The sequence below is a fragment of the Chrysemys picta genome, chromosome 4 (genome assembly GCF_011386835.1).
Source record: "Chrysemys picta bellii isolate R12L10 chromosome 4, ASM1138683v2, whole genome shotgun sequence".
Lineage (NCBI taxonomy): Eukaryota > Metazoa > Chordata > Testudines > Emydidae > Chrysemys > Chrysemys picta.
The window spans coordinates 133,008,654-133,034,597 of NC_088794.1; the positions used below are offsets into that span (position 1 = coordinate 133,008,654).

At 42.5% G+C, this 25,944-nt stretch overlaps 2 long non-coding RNA genes across 4 annotated transcripts in view; one reads left to right on the forward strand and one right to left on the reverse strand.

Annotated features, from left to right (window-relative positions):
- The window catches only part of LOC135983198 (uncharacterized), a 28,622-nt gene extending 10,819 nt beyond the window's left edge, over window positions 1-17,803 (reverse strand). Inside the window, exon 1 of the long non-coding RNA XR_010600751.1 lies at window positions 17,018-17,803. This is a non-coding gene — a long non-coding RNA (uncharacterized LOC135983198). The remainder of the gene's footprint in view (window positions 1-17,017) is intronic.
- Window positions 1-25,944, forward strand: part of LOC103306092 (uncharacterized) — a 95,599-nt gene that overhangs the window by 36,159 nt on the left and 33,496 nt on the right. For all 3 annotated transcript variants that reach the window (XR_010600753.1, XR_010600752.1, XR_010600754.1), the window contains one exon: window positions 24,340-24,462. This is a non-coding gene — a long non-coding RNA (uncharacterized LOC103306092). The remainder of the gene's footprint in view (window positions 1-24,339; window positions 24,463-25,944) is intronic.

A 25,944-nucleotide genomic window follows, 5' to 3' on the forward strand; every position in this document is an offset into this window, starting at 1 on the left:
ACATCAGATATTCCTTAGGCACTGTGTCATGATCTCCTTTGGGCTCTTGAGGTGGACTGTGATGCAACACATCATGTTGCTAGATGTGTAAAATAATATACTCTGGCATGCTAAAAATGAGCTGATAATACCTTACCCCTTCTTGGGGCCCTTTAACAGCCTCTTGAGGAAGTTTGAAGAGCTGCCAAGTATTCAAGATGTGCTGTGTTCTGTAGAATTTGGCTTCCTAAAGAACAACTTCTCCCTCCCCACCCCTGACAGAAACCATCACACAGAAAATAGATAAGAGGGAAAGAAAAACTCTACATGAATAACTGCAGCAAAGAAGAGGCTGAGGTCCTTCTGAGATGGTGAGTAAAGGAAAAGCAATCAGGGCTATCTCGTCTTTCACAGAAAGACCTCTGTGTTCTAGGGGACTTCATGTCCAAGTGCCAAATGGAGACAGCTCCAAAGAGCAATTGAGCTCTTTCTATTTCAGAAACCCAAGAAGAAGTACAACCTAAGTACCACAGGTGTAGGACGGAATACTTGTGCAAGCTATCACTCCTGTCAGCTTCTGCCTAGTGGTGAATTTAATACTAATTAAAGGGTTAAAGCCAGATATCCCAGTTATTAGTTTAGGTTGATTGGGTTTTGAGGGGGGAGGGGTTGGGTGTTTTTTTTTTGTTTTGTTTTTTTGGTATTTCATACAAGTACAATGAAATACAGCCCCTGTTATAAACTTTCTAGAGAAATAGGACCCTGTGGTTCCTAATCAAGGCTTCCGCCCAGCAAAACACTTAAGCATGTGTCTCTCTGTCACCTGCAAGAAGCCCTATTAACTTCAAAGGGGCATCTCATGTGCCTAAAGTTAAGCTTGTGCGTAAGTGCTTTGCTGGATCCAAGCCTCAAGAGTTATTGTTTACTAGATAGAATTTAGTATACTTATTTGCAATAGTTTCCAGCTAGATGTATCTATAGCATGTCGGAAATAAGAATAATTACTTGTCTCCTGGATTGGTGGGAGGATTAATTTGTTCAAATTTGCACAGCATTTTGAAGATATCAATTACAATATAGTATTAATAAGCAAGGCTTCGATTATGTCATGGAATCCATGACTTCCACTGACCTCTGACATTTTCTGCCTCGGGGCTGGAGCTCCCAGCCAGCCCCGTGCCTGCAGCTCCCAGCCCTCGCCCAGCCACGGCGGGCAGCAGGGGACCCTGCAGCAGCCCAATGGCAACGGGGGAACTCTATAGCTGCCCAGCCGCAGCAGGCTGCGGGGAGAGCCCCGCAGCTACCCAGACATGTGAGTGGCTGGGGGACCCTACAGTTCCCAACTGCAGCCAAGGGCGAGGGGACCCCGCAGCAGCCCAGCCCTGCGGGCACTGGGACCCCAAAGCTCCCACGTACCGCAGCTGTGCGGGATTAGGAGCCCCAGCGGCAGTGGGTGCTAAATCTGCCTATCCCTTTTGTCAGGGATATTTTTCGTGAAAGTCAGGGACAGGTCACACAAATTTCATGGAAGCCGTGACCTGTCCCTGACTTTTTCTAAAAATATCTGTGTCAAAAACTTAGCCTTATTAATAAGTACACAATGCCAGTAGGAAACAGCACGGATACATTTAAGGTCCCTGTACTAATAGCTGTTTTGTTTTGCGTTTACAAATAAGTGAAATTAATACTGTTTAAAAGTGCTGGGTCCTCAGCCCAAGAGACTGAAGTTCTCCGTTTCTTCACCCAACAGGTACCTCTCCTAGGGTAGGGGCAGTGCAGACATTCTCACACCCCCTCACCAATGTGCTTCACTATTAGCCTTGGATAGATATGAGAGTAATTCTGTCTCTACCACCCATTTATTAGCTTTCATGATCTAGATATATTGCCTAGGATCTGAGACTACCTACATATTTTGCATATAGCACTGAACTGCTATCAGAAGGGAATGGCTTGTGGTTACCCACAAGGTGGGCCAAATTCAAATCAGTGACCTAGAGATGAATGACTCCCCACCCAAATACCAGCCAGTGGAGCCAGCCAGACTCCTCCTGCTAAAATTCCATTGGATGAAATTGTATTGTGAAGTTTAGCTAAGTGGGGGATTAGGGAAGCAGTTTTGAAATATCTGTTGACAATAGCAGTCCAGAGCTTGTCCTTAGGAAGCACAAGTCTTGGTCACGGCTGGCACCCTAGTCCTGTTATGTCCTCTTCCCAACCTCCGAGGCACTGGAGCCAACATAAGAATAGCCTACTGGGTCAGACCAAAAGACCATCTAGCTCAGTATCATGTCTACCAACAGTGGCCAAAGCCAAGTGCCCCAGAGGGAATGAACAGAACAGGTAATCATCAAGTGATCCATATAGTTGCCCATTCCCAGCTTCTGGCAAACAGAGGCTAGGGACACCATCCCTGCCCATCCTGGCTAATAGCCATTGATGGACCTATCCTCCATGAATTTATCTAGTTCTTTTTTGAACCCTGTTATAGTTTTGGCCTTAACAACATCCTCTGGCAAAGAGTTCCACAGGTTGACTGTGCATTGTGTGAAGAAACACTTCCCTTTGTTTGTTTTAAACCTGCTGCCTATTAATTTCATTTGGTGACCCCTAGTTCTTGTGTTATGAAAAGGAGTAAATAACACTTCCTTATTTACTTTCTCCACACCAGCCATGATTTTATAGACCTCTATCATATCCCCCCTTACTCATCTCTTTTCCAAGCTGAAAAGTCCCAGTGTTATTAATCTCTCCTCATAGGGAAACTGTTCCATACCCCTAATAATTTTTGTTGCCCTTTTTTGAACCTTATCCAATTCCAATATATCTGTTTTGAGATGGGGTGACCACATCTGCATGCAGTATTCAAGCTGTGGGTGTACCATGGATGTATATAGCGGCAATATGATATTTTCTGTCATATTATCTGTCCCTTTCCTAATAGTTCCTAACATTCTGGTAGCTTTTTTTGATGGCTGCTGCACATTGAGCACATGTTTTGAATACTATCCACGATGACTCCAAGATCTTTCTTGAACGGTGATAGCTAATTTAGACCCCGTCATTTTGTATGTTTAGCTGGGATTATTTTTTCCCCACTGTGCATTACTTTGCATTTCTCAACATTAAATTTCATCTGCCAGTCACCCAGCCTTGTGAGATTCCTTTGTAACTCTTCACACTGCTTTGGACTTAACTATCTTGAGTAGTTTTGAAACTGCAAATTTTGCCACCTCACTCTTTCCCCTTTTTCTAGAGCATTTATGAATATGAATATACAGACCCCTGGGGGATACCACTATTTACCTCGCTCCATTCTGAAAACTGACCATTTATTCCTAACCTTTTCCTATCTTTTAACCAGTTACTGATCCATGAGAGGACCTTCCCTCTTATCCCATGACAGCTTACTTTGCTTAAGAGCCTTTGGTGAGAAATCTTGTCAAAGGCTTTCTGAAAATCTAAGTACATTATATCCACTGGGTCCCCCTTGTCCACATGCTTGTTGACCCCCTCAAAGAATTCTAATAGATTGGTGAAGCATGATTTCTTTTTACAAAAACAATGCTGACTCTTCCCCACAAATCATGTTAATCTGTGTCTTACAATTCCGTTCTTTCTGTTCTTAGATTCAACCAGTTTGCCCAGTACTGAAGTCAGGCTTACCAGCCTGTAATTGCTGGGATCACCTCTGGAGCCTTCTTAAAAATTGGCATCACATTAGCTATCCTCCAGTCATTTGGTACAGAATCGGATTTAAATGATAGGTTACATATCACAGTTAGTAGTTCTGCAATTTCACATTTGAGTTCCTTCAGAACTCTTGGGTGAATGCCACTGGTCCTGGTGACTTATTACTGTCTAGTTTATCAATTTGTTCCAAAACCTCCTCTAATGACACCTCAATCTGGGACACTTCCTCAGATTTGTCACCTAAAAAGAATGGCTCGAGTTTGGGAATCTCCCTCACATCCTCAGCTGTGAAGACTGATGCAAAGAATTCATTTAGTTTCTCCGCAATGGCCTTATTGTCTTTGGGTGCTCCTTTAGCATCTTGATCGTCCAGTAGCCCCACTGGTTATTTAGCAGGCTTCCTATTGCTGATGTACTTAAAAAAAAATTGCTATTATTTTTTGAGTCTTTGGCAAACTGTTCTTCAAATTCTTTTTTGGCCTTCCTAATTATATTTTTATACTTCACTTGCCAGAGTTTCTCCTTTCTATTTTCCTCACTAGGGTTTAACTTCCACTTTTTAAAGGATGCCTTTTTGCCTCTCACTGCTTCTTTTACTTTGTTGTTTAGCCATGGTGGCACTTTTTTGGTTCACTATGTTTTTTAATTTAGGGGATACATTTAAATTGAGCCTCTATTATGGCGTCTTTAAAAAAGTTTCCATGCAGCTTGCAGGGATTTCACTTTTGGCACTGTACCTTTTAATTTCTGTTTAACTTCCTCATTTCTGTGTAGTCCCCCTTTCTGAAAATAATTGTTACAGTGCTGGGCTGCTGTGGTGTTTTCCCTGCCACAGAGATGTTAAATTTAATTATATTATAGTCACTATTACCAAGCAGTTCAGCTATATTCCCCTCTTAGACCAGATCTGTGCTCCACTTAATTGCCTCTCCTCTTGTGGGTTCCAGGACTAGCTGCTCCAAGAAGCAGTCATTTAAGGTGTCAAGAAACTTTATCTCTGCATCACGTCCTGAGGTGACATGTACCCAGTCAATATGGGGATAGTTGAAATCCCCCATTATTACTGAGTTTATTTTTATAGCCTTTCTAATCTCCCTGAGCATTTCACAGTCACTATCACAATCCTGGTCAGGTGGTCGGTAGGTAGTATATCCGTACTGCTATATTCTTATTATTCAATCATGGAATTACTATCCATAAGGATTCTATGGTACAGTTTGGTTCATTTGGGGTTACCATTTGTCCGGATTCCCCCGGACATATCCGGCTTTTTTGAGTTAAAAATAGCGTCCAAGGGAAATTTGTAAATGTCCGGATTTCCCCCCCATGCAGAGTGCGCGCGCTGACAGGGCAGCCGGCCGGATCGTGCCACTCACACGGGGCTCTGGCAGCCAGAGCCCCTCCTCCGCTTCCCCCTCCTCTCCCCTGCAACTTGAGATCACTCCACTCCTCTCTCTCCCTCCTTCCCCCTCCCTGCATTCGCAGATCGCCGGCTGGCCGTTCCCATCGGGCCTCCGGCAGTCTGGAGCAGGGAGGTTCTGGAGGGGGCAGTCAAGAGACAGGGAGCAGAGGGGTTTAGATGGGTCGGGAGTTCTGGGGGGGGGGGCTGTCAGGGGGTGGGGAGTGGTTGGATGGGGTGTGGGAGTCCCTGGTGTCTGTCTGGGGGTGGGGGGGTGGATAAGGGTTGGGGCAGTCAGGGGACAGGTAAGGGATAGGGTCCTAGGGGGCCAGTTAGGATGGGGGGGAAGGTCTCAGGAGGGGGCAGTCAGGGGACAAGGAGTGGGGGGGGAGGGTTGGTGATTCTGAGGGGGGCAGGAAGTGGGAGGGAGTGGAAGGGACAGGGGCGGGGCTAGGGCAGGATGGGGGCGGGGCTAGGGTGGGGCTCCTCCCGTCCTCTTTTTTGATTGTTGAAATATGGTAACCCTAGTTCATTTAAGATTTCTACTTCATTTAATTCTATGCTTTCTTTCACTATTGTGCCACTCCCCCACCAGCACGACCTGTCCTTCTGATATATTTTATACCCTGGTATTACTGTGTTGTTCTTTATGTAGAACAAATACAGAAGTGCAGAGAACAGCAGAAGTTTTAAAACAAGCTGAGCTGGCTCTGAGAAGCTAGGGGAAAAACAGAGGGACGGCAGCTTGTGAGTAGGGGGGAAAAAGAGAAAAGACTTCAATGATCTGGCACCACCACCTCAGCACTTCCTCAAAAAATATGTAGGACTGTCACTGTGGCTCTTCCTAGGCCCGTTAAAACCAAGGATCAGAGGGTGAATATTTCATCAAAGGAAAACTCCTCTTTTCCCTCTAGTACATGGATTACTTTAACATTCCTTCATAGCCCTATTCTCTGCTCCCCCACCCTCATCCTCACTCCTGCTCCCTCTTCAGTATGAGCCCCAGTTAAGAAAAGTGATTCAGTCAAAGGTTAAATTATGCCAGTCTCTGGTATGTCATGTGTTTAGCAATAGGTGTGACCCTTTCTGAGGTAGGGCCTGTAGGAGGGTTGGGGGGGGCAGCGGGAAGCAGGAAAGGTTGCTCTGAATATGCATGGCCGGTGGCCACATCTTCATAGGCCTGTGTATTTGTGCAGTTGCTTTTAATGCCATCCAATCTTTCCTTCTGTCCCTAAATGGCCTGTGTTGAAAATGTCCCTGCTTACAGTTGCTCAACTGGAATGAGGACAAGTTGTTTGCAATGGCCCCCTTCCAAATGCTTGTGCTGTAACTTTTGTCTTGACTAGTCTCTGAAGATATCTCTGGAGTGATTTTCCTATGCCTCACTTGCACTCCCCCAAAGTGGTGCCTGCTTTTCTTGCTCTACCCTCTCGTAGCTGGATCTGCCTTTAAAACTATCACCAAACAGAAACTGATAACATCTGCTCACCTAATGCTGGCACGTCACACTCGCTCATGTGAATTCACATTGAGCTGCAAAGGGTCCAGATGTTGCAGCAGTAGAAACACCAAGTTACCTTTGCTCCTAGCAGAACAGAATGGGTACAGATAACAGCAAAAGAGTGTGACAGTCTTCTGCAAGCTATTACAGCTGATTTGCCACTTAGATCATTGTGATTAGGAATAAGTTCTCTTCTGTGCTAACCTATGAACCATTTCTTCTGATGTAGATATTTCTTATTCCTTGGTTTCTCCTGTCTACTTAGTTTCACCAATGGAGGGAGGAGATATCCCTTCCCTTTAAATCCACATGTGGTTTAATCCAGGCAGAGGAGGAAGAGAAAGAACTGAGATAACAGATACTGAGTAAGGGTCTATAGCTCTAAGATCACTGGGAGAATCTGTGGACATAGACTCATTAATATACATTACAAAAGAAAAGAATAATTTCTTCTCTATTAGATGTGTATGGTACATAATGTCTATAAGGGTGTGTGTGTTATCTCCCACCTATTGTTTTAGAAACATAGATTTTGGTTGATGAACAAGAGTATCTATGTTAAAATTTCTCAGCAGAGATTCTTCTTCTTTATACGATGCCTTAGGTGCACATGTCCCTTTAAGGAAAAATAAGGGACAGCCCCTGCCACAAACAGGACCATAAATTGGCTCCATTTTCCTTGGGTGCGAGGATGGGGAGAGGGAGGGGGTGTATGAGAAGCTCCTCGTTCTCTGAGCAGCCATGCGGGAGCTGGACAGAATCTTATTGAGACAGGGTTGGGGTTAGACTGTTGGGGTGGTAGCAGGGACTCGAGGTGGAGTTTCTGTTACTGCCCCAACAGCTGCTAGCTGCATGCAGGGGCATTAAGGCCAGGATAAGTGGGGCTCCTCCCACTTCCTCTCCACTATCCAAGGGAGCTGACCCAGCCTGGAGTTTGGAGCATGCTACACCTTTTCCAAGGGTGACAGAGCTACTGCTGCCATGAGTAGATCTGGGGACCCCTTCCCCTCCTCCAGGTCACAACACCTAGCCCCGGGGGACAGGAATTGCTGCTGTACGGTGACCGTGGTGTGGGCTCATTTGCCAACCCTCCCATCAGTGGTCATTTTTTTGGAAGGATCTCAGGTTCAGCTTTTGGCCCAGGCCCCCAAAAACCTCTGTGTGGCCCAGGCTCCTGAGGGGCTCCCTGGCTGCATTGCAGCTCTTCCACACACCCCTCCAGAGGGTGTCAGGAGCAGAATCTTGTCCCCAATTTACTCATTGCAACACAACAGTGGACAAAAGGGTGGAGGGGCTTAGGGATTTAACACAAACCTAAGGGGCATCACACTATACTGGCATCTCCTACTCTAGTTTATATTTTTATTGATTTGGAAGCATTATTGTAGCCATTAGAGAGAAAGCCTTCCCCCCTCCCCTCCCCAGGCATTAATGGGTCACTTCACCTTGAATGGTCTCTTGAAATGTGTTAACTTGTGCTAGACAATCTGTTCCACTCTGAGCACAGGTCCCAGACCTGACGAAGAGCTCTGTGTAAACTCGAGAGTTTGTCCTTCTCACCAACAGAAGTTAGGTAACATCTTTTACTGGACCAACCCACCCTCTCTCCCTATTGATTTGGCAAACAGTGATAATCTCCATAACAAATATATCCTTGTTTTGCAGAGATAATATTCTAGCTTGGTGGTAAACACAACATGCTGGGGGGGGATGGCATGTTCAGCAATTTCAGTCTTGGCAGAAGAGAGATTTGGTTTGACTCCACTGTTTTTGGTGGTATGTTAAATCCTTGCTAACTCTTTTCTTTTAACCCTAAGAACAGCTGTGCCTCTGCCTCCGTGTTAACATCAGCAGATTGGTTGCTTGAACCCTACTCCATTTCTCAGAGAGCACTAAACTGCTTTGGTTTTATACCTATAATGCTAATGGGAAAACAAACAAGCCCAGCTTGCTGGTTTATAATTGCATATGTAATGCACTGCTAGCAATGTAAGTTAGTTCACTGGCCTTTTTATCATCACCACAGTGTAACACATAATAGCTTCATCTTCATGACTGTCATTAGGTCAAATAGATGGTAATCTTAAAAAAAAGTTTTGCTCTGCTTGCAAGCATGGTGACAGATACTTTGATATATGCATTGATACGCACCATACATCTGACAACAGGATCTGTCCTACTGAGTCTTTGGGCCAAATCCCATTGACTCAACTCACTGAAGTCCATGGGCCTGATTCTATGTGATTTTTATACCAGCGTAACTCTACTTGGAGTTACTCCTAGTTGGTACTGATTAAGTGAAGGGGACTGATTCTCTAAATGGGACTACTCCCAAGCAAGCAGATTTGCTCATTATCTGACAGATCATTTGTTTACAGGTAAAAGACACAGAAATGAAGACAAGCATGTTGTCAGTGATTTCCAGAGATAATTTAAGGCTGCAATCCCAAATTTTGCTGCTAAAAAGAGGAGAGAGAGGGCCAGTGAATAAACTACTGCAATTCTATTAAGTGCTTTCTGCCCTTCTTTCCTAGTCCCCACATTTTCAGAGGGACAAAAAGGAGATTTCTATTGTGCAAAGAGGAAATCTGAGAGATCGAAAGACTTAAAAGGAAACATATGATTGCAAATCAGTTGATATTTTATGTTTTTCAAAGTTTTCTGGACAGCCAAAATAACATTTTTAAAAGGCTGAATTTCTCTCCCCTTCCCCTCCAATAGATTTTAATGAAGGCTGAAATAAACTCCAGGATTTAGGAGAAAGAAAAAAACCCAAACAACTTAGAGAAATTGGATACATAACCAAATCGTAGAATCAATGGGGCCCTTAGGAACCACCCCTCTGCACTGTGGCAGGATTCATTTAATTATTCTATAACTGTTCCTGTAGATGGGTGTTTAGCCTCGAATAACTCCAACAACAGAAATTGCACAACTGCCTTTGGCAGCTTGTCCCATCGTCTAACAGTTCTTCTACAGTTTTGCCTAATATTTAACCTAAAAACTTCCCTCCTGCTTCAGCCAATTATTATTTGTCCAATCCTCAGTGACTAATGAGAATAATTGATCCTTGTCCTCTTTAAAACATTCCTTTATGTTTCCTGTTATGTCCCCCACGCACACTTGTCTTTCCTTTAGGCTAAAGATGCCAAGTTATCTTAACCTTTCCACTTAGATCCTATTTGCCAAACTTCTTACCATCTTTGTTGCACTCCTCTAAACTCTTCAATTGGTCCATGTGTCTTTTTTTCCATACAGAACTGAATGCAGTTACTCCAGTTAAGCTTTAACCAGTGCCAAGCAGAGCACAATAATTACTTCAGTAACCTGACTGACCCCATCTAATAACAAAGGCAAAATGCAGCTTGTAATTAAAAAACTTTTTAAAAATAATTTTTAAAAGCTAATTTCCTTAATGACCAGAACATCCTACTGCTTGGCACGCACAAGTTAAGGAACGTAAACGTTATTGTTCAGTCTAGGCATCTTTTTCAATGATATGCTGTGTATTGTATTTTGGACTATGTACAGTTTTACTCCGACTAGGAACAGGCTGTACTTCATCTCTTGTGCTCCCTCCCACTCTTTTTGTTTCACCCAGACTTCACTCCTGTCTGCTCCCTGTCGCCCTATCTACATTTGTTCAGCTCCACTGCCAGTATTAAATTTGGGAGCCTTTGTAAACAGCTGCCACTGGTGTTTTTAACACCTTAGCCTATATTAGGTCTTCCAACGTTACTAACTTCAGTGGAGCTGAACCAACAGTGGGAAATATTTAGAAATTTCCCTCATGTAGGCAGAATCTTTAACCCTTTTCACCATGTCCATGCTAGCCCACACCTGGAAAGGCTTCCCAGTTAATATCCAGCCAGCACTCTCCTTCAAAAAACTCCTCAAAATTCACCTGTTCTGCAAAACATTCCAGCTGTACAGCATGTTCTATATTCATTAACTTGGTACCTGCCTATTGTTTTGCACTGTATTGTATACCCCCTGGGTTATAATCTTGTCAAGAGAGGAATTGTATTCTTTGGCACACCCTACCTATTATAAAGTGCTGTGCACGGTAATATATAAATAATTGCCTGATGACAGCAGTTCCCAGGAAAAGGATACATGAATTCACCATAACAAAAGAAATGTGGATCAAGTAGCAAGACTAGCAACCTCTCTGACTTCAAACCTAATCTTTGATTTGATGGCAGCATTTTTATTAAGTTGCTTTTGCACTCTACCATTAGGCAATATAAGATCTAGAAGTATCATTATTTGTTATTTTTCCATACAGTCTTGATTAAACTGAAGTAGTTCTGCTGGTAAACAGGTCAGTGAACACTTGCAAGTAGAATAGGTGGGATGATTAGCAAAAAACAGCTAATAGCGTCATACTCTGCTATAAACCTTTGAAGTATTAGGTGAAATTCTGCTGTCAGTTACACATATACAAGCCCATTGTAGTCCATAGGGTTGTGTGCGTACAAATGAGATCAGAATTTGGCTTCAAATAACAACACATCATAACATACCAGAAGTCACTCTATTAAAAAAGCATAAGTACTTTAGGACTTGGATCCATTAGCCAATATTTCATAAGGCAAAATATTCATTCCTTTTTTACAACTTGTACGCAGGGCTGCGTCAAGACCTTTTGATATAGATTGGACGAGGTGAAACCTCAATGCAGTCTAAAAGTAAAGGCAGCTCAGAGGGAATGAACAAAGTCAAGCAGAAATAGCGACTACAAGTTATTAGCAGGCAACCAAGAGTCAGTTGGTGGCCAGGAGAACAAGAGTTTGCAAGACCCAGTGAATTTGTATGTTCTTTGCTTGTTGGGCATTTTCTCCCCCCCATCCCTTTTTATTTGTTACAGTGCTCTAGATAAAAATATTGAGCTGAGAAAGAATCTTTAACCCATCTTGAAATGAGACTTGCAAGCATTTTTATAAATAGATTGAAAAGTTGTCTTGTGGCTTTTGTAAGTACTGCTCTATGCTCTACACAAAGGCTGTTTTGTTATATCTTAGACAACAGTACTCCTCCATGAGCCACAACAGAGATCACTAGGCTGTCCCACACAAGTACGGCTGTACCTTTGGGGGACTCCTTTATTCTTTGTCCTGAACTGGAAGAACACCTCTGAGTAAGATATGCTAACACACAGTGCATGCCCTTTCTGCACTGATAACAGGTGCTGTAGGTAGGGTCCAATCTAAAGCCTATGGAAGTCAATGGAAATGTTGTCATTCATTTCAGTGGGATTAGGATCAAGCCCATACAATACAAATCTAAAAGTGTTGGGGAGAGGGGATCCTGACCCCACTGAAATCAATAGGGCCAGGATTTCACCCTATACACTTCTGAAATTATAACTAAAATAAATAAATAAAGGTTGTGGGCTGTGCAGGATTTATTCATCCCTCCCAGAGTGTTATCTGTCCACAGTTCTTGCAGGGGTGGGGTGGGGGGAATCAAACAGATGTCCCTCTCAGCCCTGTCCTGTTTTATAAGGAATTAAAGGGGTCATCCCTCCTCCTTGGATCAGAAATTGCGGCTTAACTTAGTTCTATTTTTTAAATCATTTTTTATTATAATTCACCCAAAGGCTAACAAAATATGGTGGATATATGTATAGTATTGAGACTTATTTTTTGAGGTACATATTTTTATTGGGTAGAAAATATAAATCATTTCACTCCCTGAGATGCAAGTTTTGTCTTTTATGAATGTAAAATGCCCACATTTCCGTATTGGTAGCACAAGATATATTTTTAGCTGCGATTCCTTATTCCAAGCTTGGGTCATTCTGTCCAGGTCATGCCCTCATGCTACAGGTCATTGGTTCCAAGAGTAAAACAATACACATGCAGTCAGAAGGGTTTTACACGTGGCAAACCTGAAGACATGCAGATCATGATCTGAGAATTACGAGTTGAGTTAAGCAGACAAGCTGCCTCCCTAAAGAAGGGACAAAAATAGCAAAAGACTTGCTGAGCCAGTGGCTTGGCATATGGCAGGTGAACCTTAACTTGGGGGGAGGGGTATTTGGGAATCTACATAGAGGGGCAAGTCTTTGATACTCATTTAGAGCTTGACTTACAGCTGTTTGGAGTGGAGCCTGCACCTTCTCAAAATTGGGTGTCTAAATAAGCAGTGTGGTTTTCAGAGGCACTGAAATGCCATGGACTCTGAGAACAAGGAGCTACCTTTCTACATTAATTGGAGATATTTCCTAATAGACAACATGAAATATCTTATTTTGTCAGATAATTGACAGAGGGGAAGGCTGATACGAACAGTATAGACAATTTTAAATGTGTTTGATAAGACAGAAAAGATTTTTTTTTTAATATATGGAGATATACCTATCTTGTAGAACTGGAAGGGACCTTGCAAGGTCATCAAGCCCAGCTCCCTGCCTTCACTAGCAGGACCAAGTACTGATTTTGCCCCAGATCCCCAAGTGGCCCCCTCAAGGATTGAACTCATAACCCTGGGTTTAGCAGGCCAATGCTCAAACCACTGAGCTATTCCCCCCCCCCCCATCTCAAAGCATTTTACAAATATTAATAAATTAATCCTTCCAAACACCCCTGGGAGGTAGACATGATCATCCCTGTTTTATGTGAGGGGAAACTGAGGCAGAGAGCTTTACCCAAGGTTATACTGGAAGTCTAGAACAAGACTCTACAGCTATGTAAGGGGATCAATTGGCATCAAACTTTCTGAGCATTCTTCTCAAGCTTACTGGGATGCTCTTAGAAGGACCTTAGATGCATAGAGGCTAACTGTGGCAATCCATACATTGCTTGGTGGCAGGGAAATTAATCAACTTGCGAAGAGAATTTGTTTTAGAGAGGAGAACAAGCTGCAAAGTCCAGGGGCCTGATTCACTTCTCACTTACAATAGTGCAAATCAAGAAGAACTCAATGGAGTAAACTTGTATATGGATAATAAGAATATGCAGAGTTATTTAGTATTTAAAAAGGTGCTTTGAAAAGGATATAAAGCTTCAAGACACAAGACAACCTCTAACTACTGGGAATCAGGAGGAAACTTTCTTGGCTAATCCCCAACTAACTAATGCAATATTTCTTTTTCGGAAGCAGCTGGCACTGGCCAGTGTCAGAGAGAGGATCCTGAACTAGATGGACCATTAGTCTGATTCACTATGGCAAATCCTGTTTAAAACTGGCATCAGAGGAGAATAAGGCCCCAAATCTAGAGCTGGATACAGATTTTGAATACCTAAAAACTTAAGGGAGTTTGGATCTGGGTATTTTGATTCAGCTCATTTTTATAGAGGGGAAAAATATTATTTGCAAAATTAATATCCAGGTTCCTGTTTTTGAACACCCCCAAATTCAGGGCAAGCACCTCTCTGGGCCTAATTCTAGTCTGTTCTATCCTTGACACATTATCATCGTTCATGGGAGGAAGACATAGTCTATCCAAAAAGAGTCTAATTGGCAGGAGCTTATTAAGGATCCAGCTCTTAGAAAGGGAACAGGATATTAACTCTTGGATCACATTCAAGAGAAGCACAGACCAGAGCTGCTCCCCTTGAAATATATTATTGCTATTGTGCTGTCTGAAAGGACAACATAGAAGAAAAAACCAAGAGTTAGGGAAATTGATGCCCCAACTTTTTAAAAGTCAAGATTTCTCCCCCTTCTCCCAAGGGATTTCTTAAAGAAAATGTTGTCCAAATACCACAAAAGCCAAAGTTGTAACTTCCAGAGAAACTGAGGCTACAGTCCAACAAAGATTGCAAAATAAAGAGGATTTTAGAAATCCTAATTTTAATAAACTTCAAAAAAGTAATAAAATTGAGATAAAAGTGTAGAAAAAGAGTCCTGTTTACAATGATGGTGACCGTAAAATGGATTTAAACTTTAGTTACTCATGGAGACATTAAACAGAATAAGGTTGACTCAAGTTTTAGATTTCTAAAAGCAAAACAGCTCTAGATGAGTTTCAGGAAAAAGTTTTTGGCCAGCTATATACAACTGCCATTTAACAGGGAAAAAAGAATAGCAGAGCCAGTAACAGCTTTAAAATATGTTCAGGTTTGCCATTCTTTGTCTGTGCACATCAGTGTTAAGTGATGCTCAGGGAGTAAGTATGACATACAGCAGAGCAGCTCTATCTGTGCGCCTTGGAATTGCTATGATATATTATCCACCACACAATCTGAACACCTCAGAAATATCAATTCATTTATACTTACAAACACTCCTGTGAGATAGCAGCTGGATTCCCATTTTACAGCTGGGGAGATTAAAGTCCCAGTTCAGCAAAACACTGAAACATGTGCTTAACTTTAAATCTGAGGCCTTGGCTACACTTACCCGCTAGTTCGGCGGCTGGCAATCGAACTTCTGGGTTCGACTTATTGAGTCTAGTCTGGACGCGATAAGTCGAACCCGGAAGTGCTCGCCGTCGACTGCGGTACTCCAGCTCGGCGAGAGGAGTACCGCGGAGTCGACGGGGGAGCCTGCCTGCCGAGTGTGGACCAAGGTAAGTTTGAACTAAAGTACTTTGACTTCAGCTACGTTATTCACGTAGCTGAAGTTGCGTACCTTAGTTCGAATTAGGGGGGTAGTGTAGACCAAGCCAGAGTAGTTCCATTGAAATCAAGTTACAGTTAATCATGTGTTTAAATGCTTTGCTGGACTGGAGACAAAGTGACTTACTCAAGGTCGTTGTGAAAGTCTGTAGCAGAGCTGGTTCTGAAACAACCTGCCCCCTTTCCTGCCAGCCTGCTTTGCAGTCAGGGACCCAAGGGTTTCCAAGGTTGATGGCAGCCCCCCAGGTGGACTGCCCTGGAGCAAGTGACCATATTGTGTGTGATAGAAATCCTCTGCAAAATGGAATGACTTAACTCAGCAGAGCTCTACGCATGGCTTCTGAGTCCCAGCCCTCGGGTTTAGAATGGAATTCAAGGAGAATGGCAATACCGGATTTCTGAAATAAACTGGAGAACCCATAAAGAATTATCAGAGGGGTAGCCGTGTTAGTCTGGATCTGTAAAAAGCAACAGAGAGTCCTGTGGCACCTTTAAGACTAACAGATGTATTGGAGCATAAGCTTTCGTGGGTGAATGCCTACTTAGTCGGATGCACCCGACCTGCATCTGACGAAGTGGGCATTCACCTACGAAAGCTTATGCTCCAATACATCTGTTAGTCTTAAAGGTGCCACAGGACTCTCTGTTGCTTCATAAAGAAGTAAAGAACCTTCAATCAAGACATAAAAAGTGTCCAGTCCCATTGACTTCAGAACTTTGCTGGATTGGGCCCAAGTTCAAGAGGGCAACTTGATTCAAATAAAGTAAGACCTAACCCAGTTTTTCACCCAAAACTAGCACCAAAACATTTAGGTTTGCTAGCATTCAGTTAACTTCTTACTTGTATTTATGTAAACAACTGCTTTGGCCAGAGACCAGAAAGACCACACCACAATGCTCTAACAAAGGCTATTCATGGGGTACCCAAACTCTCCAACTTGGCTGGAACCAGGAATTACCAGAAATCACAACAGAAGGCATTTATTCTCATGCAGTGTCAATACCAGTTACTTGATCAAAGAGATTTGGCTACATTTCAGTGGATCATCTGAACCTTTTGATGTTCAGCTGAATGGACTCTTCAAACCTTGAAACATTTGCCTATTGCTAACATAAATTCCATTACTGGAGAGCTAGACTAGTACTTTTTTAAGATGGTTATTTTCTGCTTTGAGAAGGCAGCTGGAACTAGTAGGTATATGATTGAATTTTATAATTTATGTCAAAGACACTCTTTTAGCTACATATACTTCTAATTAGGCAAAACTGCACCCTGTAAGGCAGTACACTCGCCACCCATCGCATCCCCTTGTGATATTGCAAGGGCCTTTGTCTCCAGAACCTGCTGCAGGCCATCCGCCTCTCACCAGGTCTTCCAGAGCTTGGCCATCCAGCTAAGTCACTAAGTTCAGTCCCCTTCTAGGGTAACAGAAGGTCCAACTGAAAAGCTAGGATCAACATCCCAATAATAATTCTTCCACCCCTCTTGGGCGCCACTGCAGTATTCTTACTGGCCCTCGCTCAAGGCCTCCCCCGCAGGAGCCTAACCTGCTCCTTCAATTGGGTTTGCATGTCCCTTCCCCAGGGTCTGCTAGGGGAACCCAGGTCCACCCTCTACTCTGGGGTCCAGCCCAGGGACCCTGAATTAACAGCTAATGTCTTTTTCTTCAGACATGCTGCTGTTTCCCTAGACTACATCCTACTGCTATGTCCCCTTGGGCTGCTTCACACAGCTTCCATTTGGCTCTCAGGCCTCTAGCTTCTCCCTCTCTACTGATCTAATAAGTCTTCCACCCCATCAGGCTGTACTAAAGTGCTTTTATTCACTCTATTTTAGGGCCTGACACTGTTCCCAGGGGAAGTGGAGGGTTCTCCTACCTGCAGAAGGGTCTTGACTTCTCTGTAGTCTCTCTCCCCTAGACTCTCTTCCCAGCTCTGCTTGAGTTGTCCCTCCAATTCTCTTCAGCTGGGGAATGCTAGCACTAAGTTGCCAAATCACCATTAGCTGGGGGCTAGCAGGTAGGGCACAGAAAAGACTGAGCATAGCTTGCCTTTAAAGGGCCAGTCAGCCTCTGACAACCCCAGTTAGGGGCTTGTGCTTGTTACTGTACCACACAGAAGAGATACATAATAGGTAGCAATGCAAGGTATGTCACACCCAACTAGTGAGAGAGTTTAAGGGACAGACTGGAAGACGGTACAGAGGTAAAAAGGTCTGGAAGAGTTTATACGGGGCAGGCTAAACACAAGGTATGGGTAGAGAAAAGGGAGAGAGGGAGGCAATAGAAATGCAAAGCACTAGGAGGTAAGACTGCTGCACAACTGAGTAAAAGCAGGTTTGTGTTGTATGTTCACATGGCCCCCTTCTCTAAACCAGCAATTTCCAAACTGTGGTGCATGGGCCACGGATGGCCCACAAATCACTTACTGTCAGTCCACAGACAGCTGGCTGGTCATATGGTGCTGTTTTCTTTTCCTTGTTTCCAGCTGCCATGTCGCATTAAAAAGATTTATTGTACGCATTTTGGTTTTCCTTCTAAGCAATCACTGTAGCTGCCACAGAGACATTACAGAGTTGCACGTGGTGAGGCAGCCCATGTGATTGGGACTGGGAGGTGAGCTGTCTCTGAGAAATGCTCTGTTAGGATCTACATTCATTATGAAAAAGCCTGAGAACTGCTCTATACTAATTCCCTTTCTGTGCCTGCTTATTAACACCTCACCGCAGTGGCTTTAATTCAGCACTGCAGCGAAGATCCTTCTATGTTACATGGGATTGAGGAAGCAAAGTGGTGGTTTGAGGATACATTTAAATAAATACAAAACCATTGCGAGTACGGGCTCAGCATGGTATTCAATTTTCAAGATACTGGAAATACACAGGTGCTACCCATATCAAGGAGATTCAGCCAAATAACGTAAGCCCTCAGTTCTCACATGGACAGAGAGACTCTCCCCAGTTTGACTCTATACATTTTAATGTAAAAAAAAAAAAAAGCAAAGGATTGAAAATAAAAATGTATTTCTTCCCTCCAGCTACCTAAAGATGCAGAGGACTGGATAAAAAGTACATAAGAACCATACGGTCATTTGAGACGGGATAGAGCACACAATCAGATCCAGATGCAAACTTTTCCAAAGTTAAGGTGGGGAGGGGAGAGTTGGTTTGTCCATTACAGATTCAAGAGCAGGCAGCAAAATTCAACTCTCAATCCAGATGTGATCTTGCTCAAGGTTCTTGTGTTTTGGTTTGGGCTCAGTTCTACGAGCATTCTAACAATAAGATATGCACAACCTAATCTACAATGACCATTCCCGGGAAAGGTGGTCATCACAGGCCAAATTTTTCAGCAAGGGCCCTAAATTTACATACACAAATTGGGTGCCCAGCTACTTGACTGGCCTGTGTAGCTGTCTGTATGCATGTAAAAACATGAGTCTGTTTTGCCTGTGCAAAAATTTTGCATTTGAGAGGTCAGCTATGTGTCAATACTGCACTTTTTAAAAGTCTTCATGAAGGAAGGAAAGCAAAATTAGCTCCTGGCTTAGAAAGACCTCTTGCACAAGAAGAAACTGTGCTGGACCCCCAAACAATCAAACACCCACTGGAAAATATTCTGACACAGTTTTTCTGGGTGTCGCTGTGGTCCATGGTCCTTTGGCCCTGGTTCTCTTAATAGAAGGACTGCTATTTTAGACATTTTAGCGTTAGGAATTACGGGGAGCTGGCAATTGCAAAATAGGAATGAAGTACAGCGAGTGGCACTTTGAAATCATTTAACACATTTCATTTGTTTTTCAAGCCTAATAGAAAGCAAATAGAGGAGTAGGATGCTTCAGTAGAGCATCCCAGACCTCAACCAACACCCCCCTCCCACAAGCCTAAAACAGATGTCACCACAAGTATGCAGCAGGCTTATTATCTTCTAAGAGTTCACAGTGTTCAGTCCGGGACCTGCCCCTTTGTGTAAATTGCCCCATTCCTTATTTTTTTTTAAGTTGCACACTGAGTGTTAGACCTATAACTACAACTAATATCAATTGGAGTCACAACGCTAAAACCTTGTGCCATAATATATATTATAGGCATGCATGCTTATGAAGAAGGAAAGACACAAAGAAGGATAGTTGGGTGGAATAAGAAATGGGCTTAACTAATAGAATAGCCTAATGGATAGAGCACTGGGCTAGGATTCAGGAGCGCTGGGTTCTATTCCTAGCTCTGCCACTGGGCTATGTGGGGCTAATCACTTCACCACTCAGGGCCTCAGTTTCCCCATCTGTAAAATGGGGATAAAGATACTGCCCTCTGTAAAGTGCTTTAAGATCAATGGATGAAAAGCACTATATAAGAGGTAGGTATTATTAATGGTGAAAAGGAGGGAGGGGGTGTAAAGGGAAAAAACCACAGCTATTTTCAAAGTAAAGAAATACTATGAAAATCTCTTTAAACCATAAGAATGTTTATTGACAGGCATAGATGTCACTTTGCAGACCCCACTATGTGGGTTATCTAAATTAGATTGGGCAGAGCACTTGATAAAATAATATATGAATCAATCCTGCACTAGTAGCTGGAAGAATAAGGGGACCTAATAGGATTTTCCCATCTCTAATTCCTACTAGCTCGGGAATGTTGGTTAAAAAGTGGTGAATGTAACGGCAGTAGCTTTTGAGAGAATACAAAATGCGTGTGTGTGCTGTAAAATAAGCCCTGCAGATGTGACCATACTTGAGTAATTCCTCTAGCCCAGCCCTGCATAAACACCATTTGGATTAGTTAGGGCTGCCCCAGTAGCAGCTTTTGCTTGTGCACTCATCTAGTCCAGAATATACACTTTTCATTCCTAGACTTCACACTTCACTTGTGTGTGTTTATTGAACCTTCTTTTTCCACTCTTGTCACTTCCTTGTCACCTTGCAGGGACCTACCACAGTCTCACACCAAGCTCCTAGTTCCCTTATTTATTTGTATTGCAGCTATACCTAGGGATACCAATCAAGAATCATGACCTGAGGCAATGCATGGGGGTGGGCATGTGTCCCCCCAGATTTCTGCCAGGGTTTATATGCCCTGCCCTGAAGCCCACTGCATACCACCAGAACCTTTAAATTGTGCCCTTCCCCCCCCCCCCCCCACTATCAACAGTTATTTGTCATCTCTGATCGGGACCTTGTCACGCTAATCACGATACAGACACACACTAAAAAGAAAATCCCTGCCCCAAAGAGTCTAGGTCATGACAAGTGGCAACAGGAGGATGAGACAAAGAAGCAGGGGAGGTGAGAAGAGGATAACTATAAAGTGAACCAGTTAGTTAGAGCAGTAAGTGAGAGGTCTCTTTCGGTGTAAATTATGAGAGCAAACTCCACATTAAAAAATAATTATCAATTAGAAAAAACAGATTAAGGTAGATACCAACAGCGGACAGAAAAAATTTGGCAGCTGTCAAAGTTCTCAGCAAAATCTGGTGAGGACCATCACATCCATCCACTCTCAGATAAAATGCCAAAAGTCACAGAGAAATAGTTCTTTAAAACATAAAAATCATGGAATCATAACTCATGACAAAAGTCTATCCTTATTCATGAATAAACATCAGCCACACTGGGAAGGATACCTTATTGCTATTGGTTATGGTCGTGCACATAGCATGGTAGGTGCTTTCTGGAAAGTCCTTTCCCCAAGGAGCTCACAGCCTTGTTCAAGTGACCCTTCTACAATTTTTAATTGAGCTTGCATTAAAAATGACTGTCTAGTACAGCATAAGTTATTTGGTGTGGCCCTAACACCAGTTTAGTATGTGCCCCGGCTAATGAAGCGAGCATTAAATAAATCAAGGCACATAATTGTACCAGGGATGTCATTTCTGTTCTCCCTACTGTACCCTCCAGTTATCCTCTGAACAATGTGATTTTTTAATACTGAAAAGCATGTTTTGACTTTGATTTCACATGCAAATTTATAAGAAAGCACTGTGGTATTCTGAGTTTGTGCTAACATTTTTATTTTCTTGCCATTGCAGCTTTTGTGGACAGTAAAAATCACAGTCCATTCCCACAGAATAAAAAATAATATTTTAAAAGCTTAGAGATTTAGAGTATAATATATCAGGAATTTTGCCTCAGACAACCCACTCCACTGTCAATGTGTTTTGTAATATAAAAGGAAACCCTTTTTCCTTAGAATTGTGTTTGTAATGCTCCAAAATGTTATTGCAAATCACTGCCACAGTTTATCATTATAATTAAATACAATAAAAAAGCCATCAAAACTGCTAACATTGCTTGCCAGAAACAAACTAACTGAACTTTTGCAGCACAAGGCAAACAACACACCGCTAAATCCTGCAGCCTTTACTCAACTCTTAGCCAGGCAAGACTCCCACCATATAAGTAATGAGTTTTACCTGAGTAAGGACAGAAAGAACTGGTAAACTGTTTTGGGGTTTTTTAATATCAGAATGTTCCAGCAATAACCATCTCTAATAAACATTTCCTTACAAAAAAACATGGGATGACTGGAATTTTGCTGGTTATGAATGTTGGTTCATTTATCTGTGCAATGCTCTGTATCAAAACATTTCACAAAGATCATTACAAAATGCTGGGATAAATACGTTCCTTGATGAAATTCCACTGAGTTCAATAAGGTCACACCAGGGATTAAATACTACCTTAGCATATAGAACTGAAGACAGTTATGAGATAGTACATGAACACCCCAAAGTACTCCTCTCACAGCTCTTACTTTGTTATACCAATAATACAACTATTAAAGAATCCCTAAATTCACACTTCTCTACTGGATGATAAGATGGAGCTAGTCTCTATTATTATCCTGTCCAGAGATCCTACAATATGGTGCTGTCCCTTGCTGTGGAGGGGGCAGCACCATGTATATGAAATGGATGAAACTGTCAATCACGGACATCTCTGTGTAATGGCCATATTTTCCATCATTGAAATGATATGAGGCATTTTATGCTATAAAAGTTCTTTGATACAGGTACCTGAGAAAAGTATTGCACTTATGCGCTGTATAGACTGGCACATCAATGGAAGGCAGCATGGGCTAGTGGTTAAAGTAGTTGCTGGGAGTCAGCAGATCTCGTTTTTAGTCTTGAAATTGCTACTGGCCTGCTCTGTGGCCTAACCTGTCTGTGACTCAGTTTCCACATCTCCAAGAGGAGATCACAATAGCTACCATCGTAAAGCATTTCAAGACCTCACATAAAAGCTGCTAAGTTCTAACTAGTAGTAGCTGTAGTGGTCAGTCAACGCATTTTGAACATGTGCCCAAAGATTCTTTGATGAGTATGCGTTATACAACTCCAAATAAACAACTAAATGTCCCTCTAGAGAATGGAACTTGGAGAGTGGAAAGAGCAGTAAACATGAAACACAAAGAGAAAGCCATTGCTGAATAAGGTTACTCTGGCCTGAGCCTTTATGGCAGATGCATCAATGGACTCTCACAGATTTTATACATAGGCAATTGCTTCTAATTTGGCAAGCAGAAGGCAGTTCTGGCTTACAAGATGAAAAGAAGCAGAGAATCAGGGTAAAACTTACTAGCATCCTCCAAATATGTAGGGTGTAGTCCACATACTGACGGGCTGAATAAAGAAGTGGCAGAATGCTCCCATCTTCCAAGCCTCAGACTAAGAAAAATAAACTCTGCAGGCAATTCAACAAAGTTCTCTTTGTTCATGGATAGGTCCAACAGATGAAATGGATCCAGTGCAAGAAACCAATCAAGGAATAGCTTTGCCAGAGGGGGAAATTTCAGAAAGAATCTTCTCTCTAAAAGGTTCCTCTAACAAAATAAGTGTGTGACTATCACATGAGCCTCACAAAGTCCAGAATCAAAGTTGCTGATTCTGGTTTTACACCGTTTAAGCTGCACCAATGTCAAAAGAGTCCAGACTGGTGAAAGATCAGAATTAGTCCCAGGATGCAGGGAGAAGACCATCTTTAATCAAGCCAGAAGTGCTCAGATTCATGAAAGGTACCTGGAAATGCTTCAGGAAGGAAATAATGTTAAACTGGTTCCCAGTGCCAAGCTTTGTCCAATCCCCAGCATTTAGAAAAGCATTAAGCCATGAAGAAGGCAGCCAGATGGCCATTATATATAGGAACAATCGAGCAAATCCTTCAGCTGGAGGATTCTTGATCATCTTTGTGATCCCAAAAAGACTGAGGGGGAAAGTGTTGCATTTGAAGTCCTTACCCAAGCATATCACAAACCCAAATTCAAATTAACGTTTTCCTCATCAGTCTTACTAACAATTTTACTGGAGGACTACCTGTCATCTATGGACCTGATAGATGTTTATCTTCAACATGCCACTTCACGCCAGCCACAGAACTGTCCTCAAAGTTGCATACGTTAGAACCACATTCAGTTCAGGTGTCTTCTTTACATATTGCCAGTGAATCCAAGGCTGTTTATGAAGGTTCCCATATCAGTTCTAGCACTTGTTCTATTTCAGACTTCCACATCCACCCCTCTCAACCAAATGGCTGGAAGCTTTCATTTAATGGGCTTCTGCCTCAGAGCAAGTCACAGCATGTGTCTGGAAACAATAGCAGGGACCTCAGCAGATCCCCTACAGCGGACTTTAGCTGAGCCATTCACCTGGAGAGGGTAGAGGGGAAAACGACTTTACCCTACAGCTGCTCTTAACATGTAGATAGATCTTGAGTCTTATGTCTGAGAGCATAACTGCCATGTGTTTTCTTCAATATAGGGTTATAGCAAGGCAGGGAATTTCCATCCTTCAGGGGAAATCTTTCCGTTGATTTCAGTGGTTTTTGGATTGGGCACTTGAAATGGGGTTTTTATTATTATTTATTTGTATTGTGATATTTCCTCAAGGCACCAACCAAGATCAGGGCCCCATTGTGCTAGCTGCTCTGCAAACACAGAGGAGGGGTCAGTCTCTGCCCAAATGAGCTTACATTTACCTTTTCCGCCTTCGTAATCCTCTCTGAGGGCCTCACCATCCTGAGGCTGGGTGTGGCTGTGATGTCAAATTTTAAAAAATCATTTATATAAATAAAATTTGGTTCCCCAAAGCAACAAAACTAAATAAGCCTCCAAACATTAGGGCTTGCTGCTAAGCAAACAAAATACATTGCAATAGAGACATTGCAAACAGCGGGTGCTTCAACCACCATACTCTCTCTGTGTGTAGGCAGAACTTGCTAGAGCAAATCCTGAAGGGTTGTCTGACGGCTGAATTCCAGCAGTCTCCAGTACCTCCATAGATATGAACAAGCCTGCTGTGCCGGATGGCTCCAAGAACAGAAATTATCAGGTAAAACCAATTCTCCTGTATGGTCCATCATGTTAAAGAACCTTGTGTTAATTGGTCCTTAAGAAATGAAAGCCTGATCCAAAGAACATTGGGATCAAAGGAAAAATCTCCACTATCTTCAATGGGATTTGTATCAGACCTATATGGACAAGTCCTAATGCAGTCTACGGTGCATGATTATTTCACAGCTATTCAAACTGCAGGTGACCTTCCATGTCACATGTTCCCTAATAGCCATCAGAGAGCATTTAGATCACGTCAGGCTTAATTGTGGATTTTAATTTGGTTCAATAGTACTGAAATTAGGAATACCTTAATTGTTCTTTTGCTTCCCCTCTCCCCAGTGTCTGATATTAATGCAAGTGACCTTTCCTAGTGCCTGGTGAAAAAAAATCATTTTTGTACACTGAAACAATGGTCCTGTCATGGCAGGCTGAGTTAATCTAAACCCCACTCCATGCAGTTGGAAAGCAATTTTTTATCACTGTAAATGTAAGATGAATAGTTTCAAACAGAGAACCCAAATGATGATAGGGATAGGTCACTGCCTGACATTCTGTACAGCCCCTTTTGACCCTAAGCACAACACCTGATTTGATTCACACAATTAAACACAGTCCTATAACCTCATTTCCAGTTATGTTTATGCACTATTTTTATTCCAAGTATTCTTTGGCAAGGTTTAAGAGCTCCTGAAGCATTTAATAGCTACTTAAAAAAAACAACAAGCACTATTTACAGCAGATCTAACTTAGGGAACCTAGACAAGTAATGTGTACAAGAAATGAGTGTGTTGGGACAGGATATGCAAGACACAAGGCATCGATCAAAATGCCGCATGATTCATATGCGCATTAAGAGTGAAGACAAAAATGGTCTTAGAAAGTTAACGGTAGAATAGTTCAGTTATGAACATTTAAAAGAGGTGGCTGACATCGCTGGGAACTGCAGGGGCTCAGCCCCCCTGAAAAAAATCAAGCCACTTATTTAGGTGCCTAGATTTGGATACCTAAGTCCAGGCAAGCACGTTTGAACATTTTGACCATTATTTTCTTTTCATAATTATAATGATGATGCTGATCATGAACAGGCTGCAGTGTGTGAATTCAGGAAGGGACAGTAGGAAAGAGTATAGGATAAAGTGTCTCTGTTCTCTTAGGCCCTGACCCAAAGCCCATTGATATCAATGGAAAGAGTCTCTCAGACTTCTATGGGCTTTGGATCAGACACCGAGAGAGCTTCTCTTTCTGTGGAATCCATTACTTCCCCTCCCCTTTTGTTGCTCAATTTGCTTTTCCCCTGATGTCAGAACTTTTTCCCAAATATTGGTAATAAATCTTTATAATCTTTGGCCTCTAATTGAGTCTTTCTTCCCAAGCACACTGTTGCATTATATGTATGACTGGATGGCTCAGTGTTGCTCTGGAAATTACTCATGAAGAAGAATTGCATGGTAATAACCACACTTGTAAGTATGTGTAG